This window comes from Chenopodium album, chromosome 25 (genome assembly GCF_948465745.1).
Source record: "Chenopodium album chromosome 25, dcCheAlbu1.1, whole genome shotgun sequence".
Lineage (NCBI taxonomy): Eukaryota > Viridiplantae > Streptophyta > Magnoliopsida > Caryophyllales > Amaranthaceae > Chenopodium > Chenopodium album.
Window position 1 is genome coordinate 28,055,153 of NC_137858.1, and position 9,232 is coordinate 28,064,384.

Here is a 9,232-nt window from a genome sequence, read left to right on the forward strand (position 1 = left end):
ACTCTCTAGTGTGGAGAGCAGATCTAACCTCCTCTAGAGACACTGTCTCTTTACCAATAATACAAGACCGAACTAAAAGAATTAAGGCAGCATCCTCATCCCCAACCTTAACTAGGGTAAAATCATCCCTAACTTTTGATGATTGTTTAGGATTTGAAATTTGGAGTGCCGGATGAATCAATCTATTGCATGGGTGAGGGAATTCTGTTTCAAATAAAGGGAAAAATAGGAAAAAAAAAAACAGATAGTGGTAAAGTTCTTGATAAATTAGCTCTCTCCATTTTGTTAAAATTATTAGATTGTACTCCGTAGTATCTCATGGTGTTGGCTCAATTGTGATTAATTTAATTTATTAATAGATAGATCATTTTTTTTAATATTATTATTGGAACGTATTAACATTACTAGGGTAAAAAAGTGGTATAGGTAGTTGTACAAATTTATTTGATGGGTGGCTTAAATGGGAAAACTTTTGGGACTGAAGTAAGAAATTTACACCCTAAATTTGAGAGAATGGCTGATCTCTAGAGCCCACGATGGAGGTAGCTAGTAACTGTTCAAAATCATAATTTATGTATTTTTGGTGATCAATAATATGAATTAACGATGATGATTTGAACTCGAGGATAGTTAGTCCCTATTTTGCTGATAAAGAGAAGAAATCTCATAGTGCTGGCAGCTATCCTTTTTTACAAGGCCAAAATAGTAGGTTAAATTACATGAGAGGAATGGCATGTATTGGATCATTTCAATTTATTTCATACGGGTTAAATTACTTTTTAAATGTTTAAAACAGTGCCATACATTGTGTTTTTAGGATCACAACTGGATTCAAGCAGCAACGAGACTGCCGGCTAATTATTATAATCCATTCCCTTCGGAGCACCCTGGTGTTTGAATGGTGTTAATCCCACTTTCTTTCCTAACAATCAGGTAATGAACTATAGATGATTAATGACACTTTTCAAATTCTATCTTAACCAACTTTTATCTTTATGTGTATGCTACTATATTACATTGGGTTAGTTGATTAGAACTTGCTGCATATTTAATAAACGGATATCAGTTGCAAGCTTAGACTTCAATTCAAATTGTTACACTTGACACGAGTGAGCAATAGCAAAGACAACATAAACAAATCAAGGGGTCGTTGGTGATGACAAATCCAACTCCAAGGTGGTACCATGCCAACCCTTCTCTAGTACAACATCATCAGGATTCCCTTTTGACCCAACTACTTCATCAACATTCCCTTTAACCTTTCATCTTCAAACTTAACGGCGATAGGTAAGATTTTTGAGCGCAATGATCATTTTATACCATATAGTAATTCTATGTAGAAAACTAAAGGGAAAAAGCCAAGAGGTTTGATGGCTTATCTTTGATAACATAGTTAACATAGTCGCAAAATCCAAGAGGTCTTATGGCGTATCTTTTATTAGGCCTTTTTTAGTATATATTAAGGTTAATTTTGAGGGACATTTGCCACAAATTAAGGGAGATTTTTTGTCTAGTGATTAGTGTAGTTTAAGTTCACTTGGAGTCTTGGACTTTAATTTTATTTATATATTTATTTATTTTTATTTTTTCTTTCCTCCCTGCTGGCTGCCATTGCCTTTCCTCCTCCCTTTTCTGCTGCCTTGTGATTATTGCAATTAGTTTCACTTGGAGTCTTGGACTTTAATCTTTTTTTTTCTTTCCTCCCTACTGCCTGCCATTGCCTTTCCCCCTCCCCTGCCTGCTGCGAGTGCTGCCTAGTGTCTCTCTCCTCCCTCTAACTGGTTGCTGCTGCCTTTCCCTCTCCGCTGCTTGCTACCCTCAGTCTTCCCCCCTGATGTTGCTACTTGAGTCATACTTATATTAGTGATTTTTTTTCCTTCTCTCTTCGTTACAAAATCAATGATTGCTAATGCATAACATTTTCACAGCTAATGCAGCCAGCCCAGCAACTACAGCCATTGTTTCTAATGCATCTGATGCCGATGCTACATCTTTTGTTGTTGTAAATGCTGTTATTTTTGTTCTAGATCCCTTGCATAGTCTTTGTTGGTTGTTTAACACTTTTTTGGTTTTATGTTTTAGGATGTCGATCAAGAGTTAGCAGGGATCAATGTTGTTCAGCAGCACATTAAGGTTCACTAAAATTCTCACATATGAGATCCCCTATTTAAGCTAGACTGGTTTGATGCTCTGAATAGCAGCAACAAACTGATGCATTCTTGCCTTTGCAATTTCAACACATCAGATTATTTTTGGTTTATATATACATATATATACATATACATATGTATATATATATACATATGTATACATATGTATATGTATATATATATGTATATACATATAAGGATGTGGAGTTGGCTTGATGGTAGCACTCCCATCTCGTAACCTCGAGGTTACGGGATTGATCCTTGCCCCTAGCATATGCTGGAATTTCCCCCGCCCCCCCGTTGTACCGCCCTTGTGGCTCATATGAATCAAAAAGAAATATATATATATATGTATACATACATATATATATACATATGTATACATACATATATATACATATATATATATACATACATATATATGTATATATATGTATATACATATATATATATATATATGTATATACATATATATATATATATATATATATATATATATGTATATACATATATATATATATATATATGTATATACATATATATATATATATATATATATATATATATATATATATATATATATATATATATATATATATATATATATATATAAGAACCCCTCCTTATATAAGAACCCCTTATGTTCTAAACTTTTTCTTATGTTCTAAATTTTTTCATATGTTCTAAAAGTTTTCTTCTTATGTTTCAAATTTTTTTCCAATGTTCAAAATTGGTTTTTAGATTGTGTTCTAATTTGTTCCTTTGCTCTAAATTATTTTTTTCAGCTTACGTTCAAAAAAAATTCTACTTATGTTCCAAATTATTTTCAATGTTCTAAATTGTTTTTTAGATTATGTTTAAAATTAATTTTTTTAGTTTATGTTCTAAATTTAATCTTATGTTCTAAATTATATTTTCAACTTATGTTATTAATTTTTACCTATGCTATAAATCATTCTTTCAACTTATGTTCTAAATTATTTTTCTTATGTTGTAACATTTTTGGTTGTTTATGTTCTAAATTTTGCTATCTTCGAAATTATTTTTCTTATGTTCTAAAATTTTCTGCTTATGTTTAAAAAATTTTCAGCTAATGTTCTAAAATTTTACCTATGTTCTAAATTTTTCTTATGTTCTAACAATTTTGGTTGCTTATGTTCTAAATTTTGTTATCTTTGAAATTATTTTTCTTATGTTAAAAAATTTTCTAGCTTATGTTTTAAATTTTTTCAGCTTATGTTCTAAAATTTTACCTATGTTCTAAATTTTTTTATATGTTCTAAATACGAAATTTTCAAAATTACAGAAATTCCATTACTAAAGCATCATTTAAGATGGTTAGATCAAAATTAATAAAGGGCTGAGATTGGTTCTTATATAAGATTGGGTTCTTATATAGAGGATGGTTCTTACATAAGCCTTCATATATATTTATGTGTGTGTGTGTGTGTGTATATATGTATATATGTATATATGTATATATATATATATATATATATATATATATATATATATATATATATATATATATTGTAATAATCTAGTTAATGGTGTTTTATAAACACAAGTGATATAAAATGTAACACCCCAATAATTCTCTCTTTAAACCTCTGAGGACCCTGAACAATATTCAAGAGAATTACTGGCGTGCTACCGCCACGTGTTCAAACGTTAAGCCTTTATCAGAAAATAGCAGCGGAAAAACTAAATCAGTTATAAATAAGTTTCAAAACCAACGAATGAAACCAAATTAAGTCATACAACTTGGAACCATTAAGGCCCTTATTCAAAACCCAATAAAAGTAGTAAGTGATTAAATTCAGTGTTCAAATAAATTCAAACCCAAAAGAAATAGTGTCAAATAAAATCGAATTAAAATAAATTCAAACTTGCAAAAGAAATAAAATGCAAACAACCAACTCTCTACTCAAAATCCCACAACCCTGATGGATGCTGCATGTGTAAGAACCTGTGGTAATTCTGCTCCCCAATATTACAAGTGTAAAAATTGGATCGTCACAGGGTCATTGAAAGGCGAAGGCCATGACCAAAGAAAGACACACAAAGCACACAATCAGCAAAGCTTAGTACATACAAGCTGCAAAATAAATTAAGAAATCCATAACATGCTACTAATAATCAATCATCATGCATCATTAAATTATAGACTCAACACACGGCTCAACTATTTATATTACTAAGACTCCATTAATTAATATTAGGTAAATCATTATTTTTATTCATTGGATTACGCAATAGACTAGGTTGTCCAACCCATGCTCCATTTGGAACATCAATAAAAGAAAAACCTCATGCCTCATTTCGGAAACATCAATACACATCCAACGACCACGGGCGCGACTTCGTGACCGTAGTTAGTACGAGATCTCACCTAACTCCTACTTTTGAAAAATATTTGAAATAAGAGACTCGTAGATCAGACGGCCTCGAGAAAAGTACACGGTTAATACCCCATGTACCCCAACCCCTGATTGTCATTACTCCAGAAGTGCACCAATCCAGAGTTTTATTGCTCATCCATCTTGCACTTTACGTGATTTACAAGTTTAGACTTGGTGATGACTCATATGCATAACAATTCAATCAATCCAATATCAATTCAATCAAGTAAAACAACTTTTCAATTTCAATTCTTGATTTATTAGTGGCAAGCAACATTTATTATTTATTCCTTTACTACCTCGGTATATACACACCTTGAGTGCATAAGGCACCCCAAAACCTCAACCTCGTCTTAGAAGACTTAAATTCTTCCTTTACTCATCCTGCTTGCATAATCATGAATGAGTAATAAATTAATCATTACACCAATCATATACCTTTGCCTCTAAGCGCACCTTGCATAATTGGAGCACAAATAATACTTGCAATATAAAATAGTGCACGTCATACGAAATTCACAATGTATAACCAAACAATTTAACTCAGTCATCCCTATACATGATACTAAGTTCTCGATCCGTCGTCCTTAAACATGCACCTAAAAGAAAAGTTTCGTAACTTGTACGTACTTTGAGCAAACGAATTGGTATGCCACTTTACTAACTAGAAATCACCTTCAATAAACTCCTCTCCTAAGCCAAATAATAACATCTCAATCAATACCCAATCAATTAAATTTACAGCAATACTAACTTACTTTAAAACCTTCAAAATCCAAATTAAACAACACTTTAAAACCTTCCCTTTTGTTAAAATTAAAGGCTTATATATAGTTCTTTAAATTATTCTTCATAAAAACCTTAAAATACACTCTTATACATGAAATTACAGCAAGTTCAAAGTCTAATAAAAATTTAAAAATTATATAAAAACCCCTAAAAATCTCCCTTTTAATAGGTAATCACACCCTTTTATTAAAATCACAATTATACTTGATGAGTGACATTTATGGAACTCATTTGGTCCCGTTTTGGATAAATTCTATTTCATTTTATCTTTTTTTTCTTTAGTTTTCCTTAGATTTATTCTTGTTTTCTTCATTTTATGCTTTTTGTAGTTAATTTCTCTATTTTATGCATTTTCTAGTTTACTTGTTATTTTTCCCTTTTACTTGCTTTTTATCATTTGTTTGTAGGTGGTAATTGATTGTCCAAGGATTCCCGAGCTTTCTCTCTATGATCTTTCATTGTTTTCATGCCTAAAGATGGTGCAAGAAGCTTCCAGTCAAAGGTGGATTCAAGGGGCATGCTTCAAGGCTTTGTATATGCCTTCTTCATGGCTTATACTCTTCAAGAAAATCGAGAAAGTTTCTGCCTACTTTGTCCTCCATCATCATCATCTAGGATGTGTGCACCGCTTGAGCTAGGACGAAGAGATGAAGGGGGAATACCCAGCCAGGTGCGGGCGCACCAAGGTGGTGTGCGGCCGCACATTGGCCGGGTGCGGCCGCACACCTGGTGCGTGCGGGCGCACCAATCTGGGTGTGTCCCGTGCGCACCATTCTCTCTCCTCCGAGCGCCCGCACCTACGTGGGTCTATTTTTGGGCGTCAATACCGACCTCCTCTTTGTATATATAGTTATTTCTTCCTATTTTTAGTAAGAAGTTTTTTAGATTGAATGGGATAGTTTTTGATAGAATTTTAGAGAGAGAAACTCAAGAACTTTAGAGAGAGAAACTCATGATTTTTTGTGATTGCTCAAGAATTCCTCATTGTTATTGATCTTTAGATCAAAGTTTTGTAAGGATCTTCTTCTTGATTTCAATACAAGTTTGATTCTAGTTGATTTCAATTGTTTTCCATGTTATTGATGATTGATTGAAGCTTGTTTGATGATTGATTGTAGTTTTATTGATTTTTGATTGATTGTTGGTTTGATCTTTGATTTCAATTATGTTGATGATGAAATTGATGATTGTTATTGATCTCCATTCCTATGGCTAGTGAGTAGTTTTCTAGCTAGGGAGATGGTGAAGCATGTTTGAGTGATGGATTAGAGTAATTTGGGGATAATTGATGGAGTTGATGATATGATTAAATTTGGTTGATAATTCATGTGCATGTGTGTGATTGATTGAAGTTTGGCCATCTTTGATTATTGCACTAGATTGCATTGTGAGCTTGCTATGATACGGACCATTGATTAGTAACTTGCAATTTCACGATTGAGGTGCTTTGTGATGTTCCCTAGGTAGTGTTTAGCGTAGTTGACGCTAGTTAGACCTCTAGGTGAACTATCTTGGTATGCTCTTTTGGATACATGATGATCTTCCTCCATATCACTTGACTTAGTCGGTTTGACCTCCCAAATTACCATTTTCCATTACAATTACATGTGGATCCATTGCCCTAGTGTCTTTAGATTGATTTCATACAAGTTCTTGCATCATTTAGCTATAGCTCTAGTTTCTTTCATAAACCCCCTTTACTTGACTTCGAAATAGCTTGACTTAGGCATTGTGCATTCGACCTCCATTCCTTTGGGTTCGACCTTGACTTACCACTACACTAAATAGGGGTTTGTTAAGTTACAAATTTTTTTTGATTGGGTGGGGTGGTAGCCCAACGACCTACCGTTCTCCTTCCCATCAAAATGGCGCCGTTGCCGGGGAATGGTGCTTTGAGTGCATGTTGTTGTTGAGTCTATTTCATTTCATTTGCAAAATACAAAAAGATTTTACACTTTAGGCTACACTTGTAGCCGTGCTACTTATATTTTCTTTGAATTTTGTATGCATAGGTCCCGAGATCGCTCATTTGTTCCCTTTGATCCGGAGATATAAAGAACCCTCTCAAGGAGGAGAGTAGCAAACAAGACTTTGGATTATAGTTCCTCAAGCGAAGAAGAGATTGAACAAGAGCAAGTCATGGGAGAACAACCAAGAGTTGCCTTGAAAGAATTGGGAGTGCCCGGTGCATATAGGTTCGAGAGCGGCATAGCTCCACCTACAACACCGGCAAACGATTTTGAAATTAGGCCGGCAATGATCACCCTAATTGAGAGGAGACAATATAGTGGGGCAAAGAACGAGAGCCCATTGAACCATCTTAAGGAGTTTGAAAAATATTGCAACACGATTAAGGTTAATGGAGTGTCTCAAGAATTCATCCGCCTTAAGTTGTTCCCTTTCTCCCTCATAGGAAGGTCTTTGGAATGGCTAGACAAAGAGGTGAAGCCCAATTCATTGAGAACTTGGGATGATGTCACTAAAGCTTTCTTGTCCCGTTTCTATCCTCCAAAGAAAACGGCAGAGGCAAGGGCTTTAATTCAAGGGTTCAAGCAAAATCCAAATGAGAGTCTTTATGAAGCATGGGAGAGATTCAAGGAGTACCAAAGAGAATGTCCTCACCACGGAATTCCAACATATCAATTGATCCAAATCTTCTATGGTGGTTTGAGTCCTCAAGGCAAGGCATGTCTTGATGGAGGGGCCGGTGGTCCAATCATGAACAAAACCGAAGAAGAAGTTGTGGACATAATAGAGGATGTGGTGACTTACTATAGATATTGGCAAGATGGGGAAAGAGATTCTTCAAGCAAGCAATCTTCGTTATACTCGGTGGACCATCTCAATGCCATCAACAATCTTTCCTCTCAAATGACAAACTTGGGAAAGGAGATGACGGCGATCAAGGCCAAGTTGGAGAGTGTTTCTTCCTCTTCCCAAGCTCCAAATCATCCCTCCCAAATTAAGGGGAGAGGTACTTCTTCTAACTCTCAAACTCCTTCTACTTCACATAATATGCCTATGGGATGTTTGTTTTGTGATGTATGGGATCATATGACCATGATTCTAGTAATTGCAACAATGAATGTGTTGATGAGTTTGACAACAATGAGTGTGAACATGTTAATTTTGTGTCAAACAACAATGTCCAAAGGTTTGATAATCAAAGAGGCCAATGGAATAGGAATTACCAAAACCAAGGCAATTTTGACAACTATAATCATGGTGGTGGTTATAGGAACCAAGGGAATCAAGGTTCTCGTGGTAACCATAACCAAGGTTATAGTGGCCAAAATCAAAACCAAAATTATGGTAATCAAAACCAAGGCTATGGTAATCAAAACCAAGGTTATGGAAATCATAACCAAGGTAATGGTAACCATAATCAAGGTGGTGGTAACCATAATCCAGGTTATGGTCCAAATCAAAATAGGGGTAATTGGAACAATCAAGGAAGGGGAAATTTTCAAAACAATGCTCAAAGAGGTCCCCCACCCGGATTTGTTCCAAAGACTCAAGGTGAAAATTCCTATTCACAACCTTCTTCTCCTAGGGTTACTTTGGAGGAATTTATTGATAATCAAACCAAGATCATTAACACCTATATGGCGGTTAGTGATAAGAAATTCAATGAGATGATGACCCACAATAAGATGCTTGAGACTCAAATAACCCAATTAGCAAGCACTATTCAGGATTATGCTAGTCCTTCATCTTTGCCTTCCCAAGGTGTGAACCAAAGAAACCCGTGTACTCTATTGCCACAAGTGGTGGAAATGACTTTAATGAGGGATTTTCTTGTTCAAAAGAGGGAAGAGATGAGAGTGGTGCTATGGAGAATGAAGTGGAGAGGGTTGAGTCCAAGGAAATTTATTGTGAGGTTGAGGAAAA

The 9,232-nt window shown here is 34.6% G+C and overlaps 1 non-coding gene across 1 annotated transcript; it reads right to left on the minus strand.

Moving 5' to 3' along the window:
• Positions 1 to 7,865: 7,865 nt before the first annotated feature.
• On the minus strand, positions 7,866 to 7,971 carry LOC145615773 (small nucleolar RNA R71). The gene has a single exon (XR_014107364.1). It is a non-coding gene; the product is annotated as a small nucleolar RNA R71 (small nucleolar RNA).
• Between the last annotated feature and the right edge of the window lie 1,261 nt (positions 7,972 to 9,232).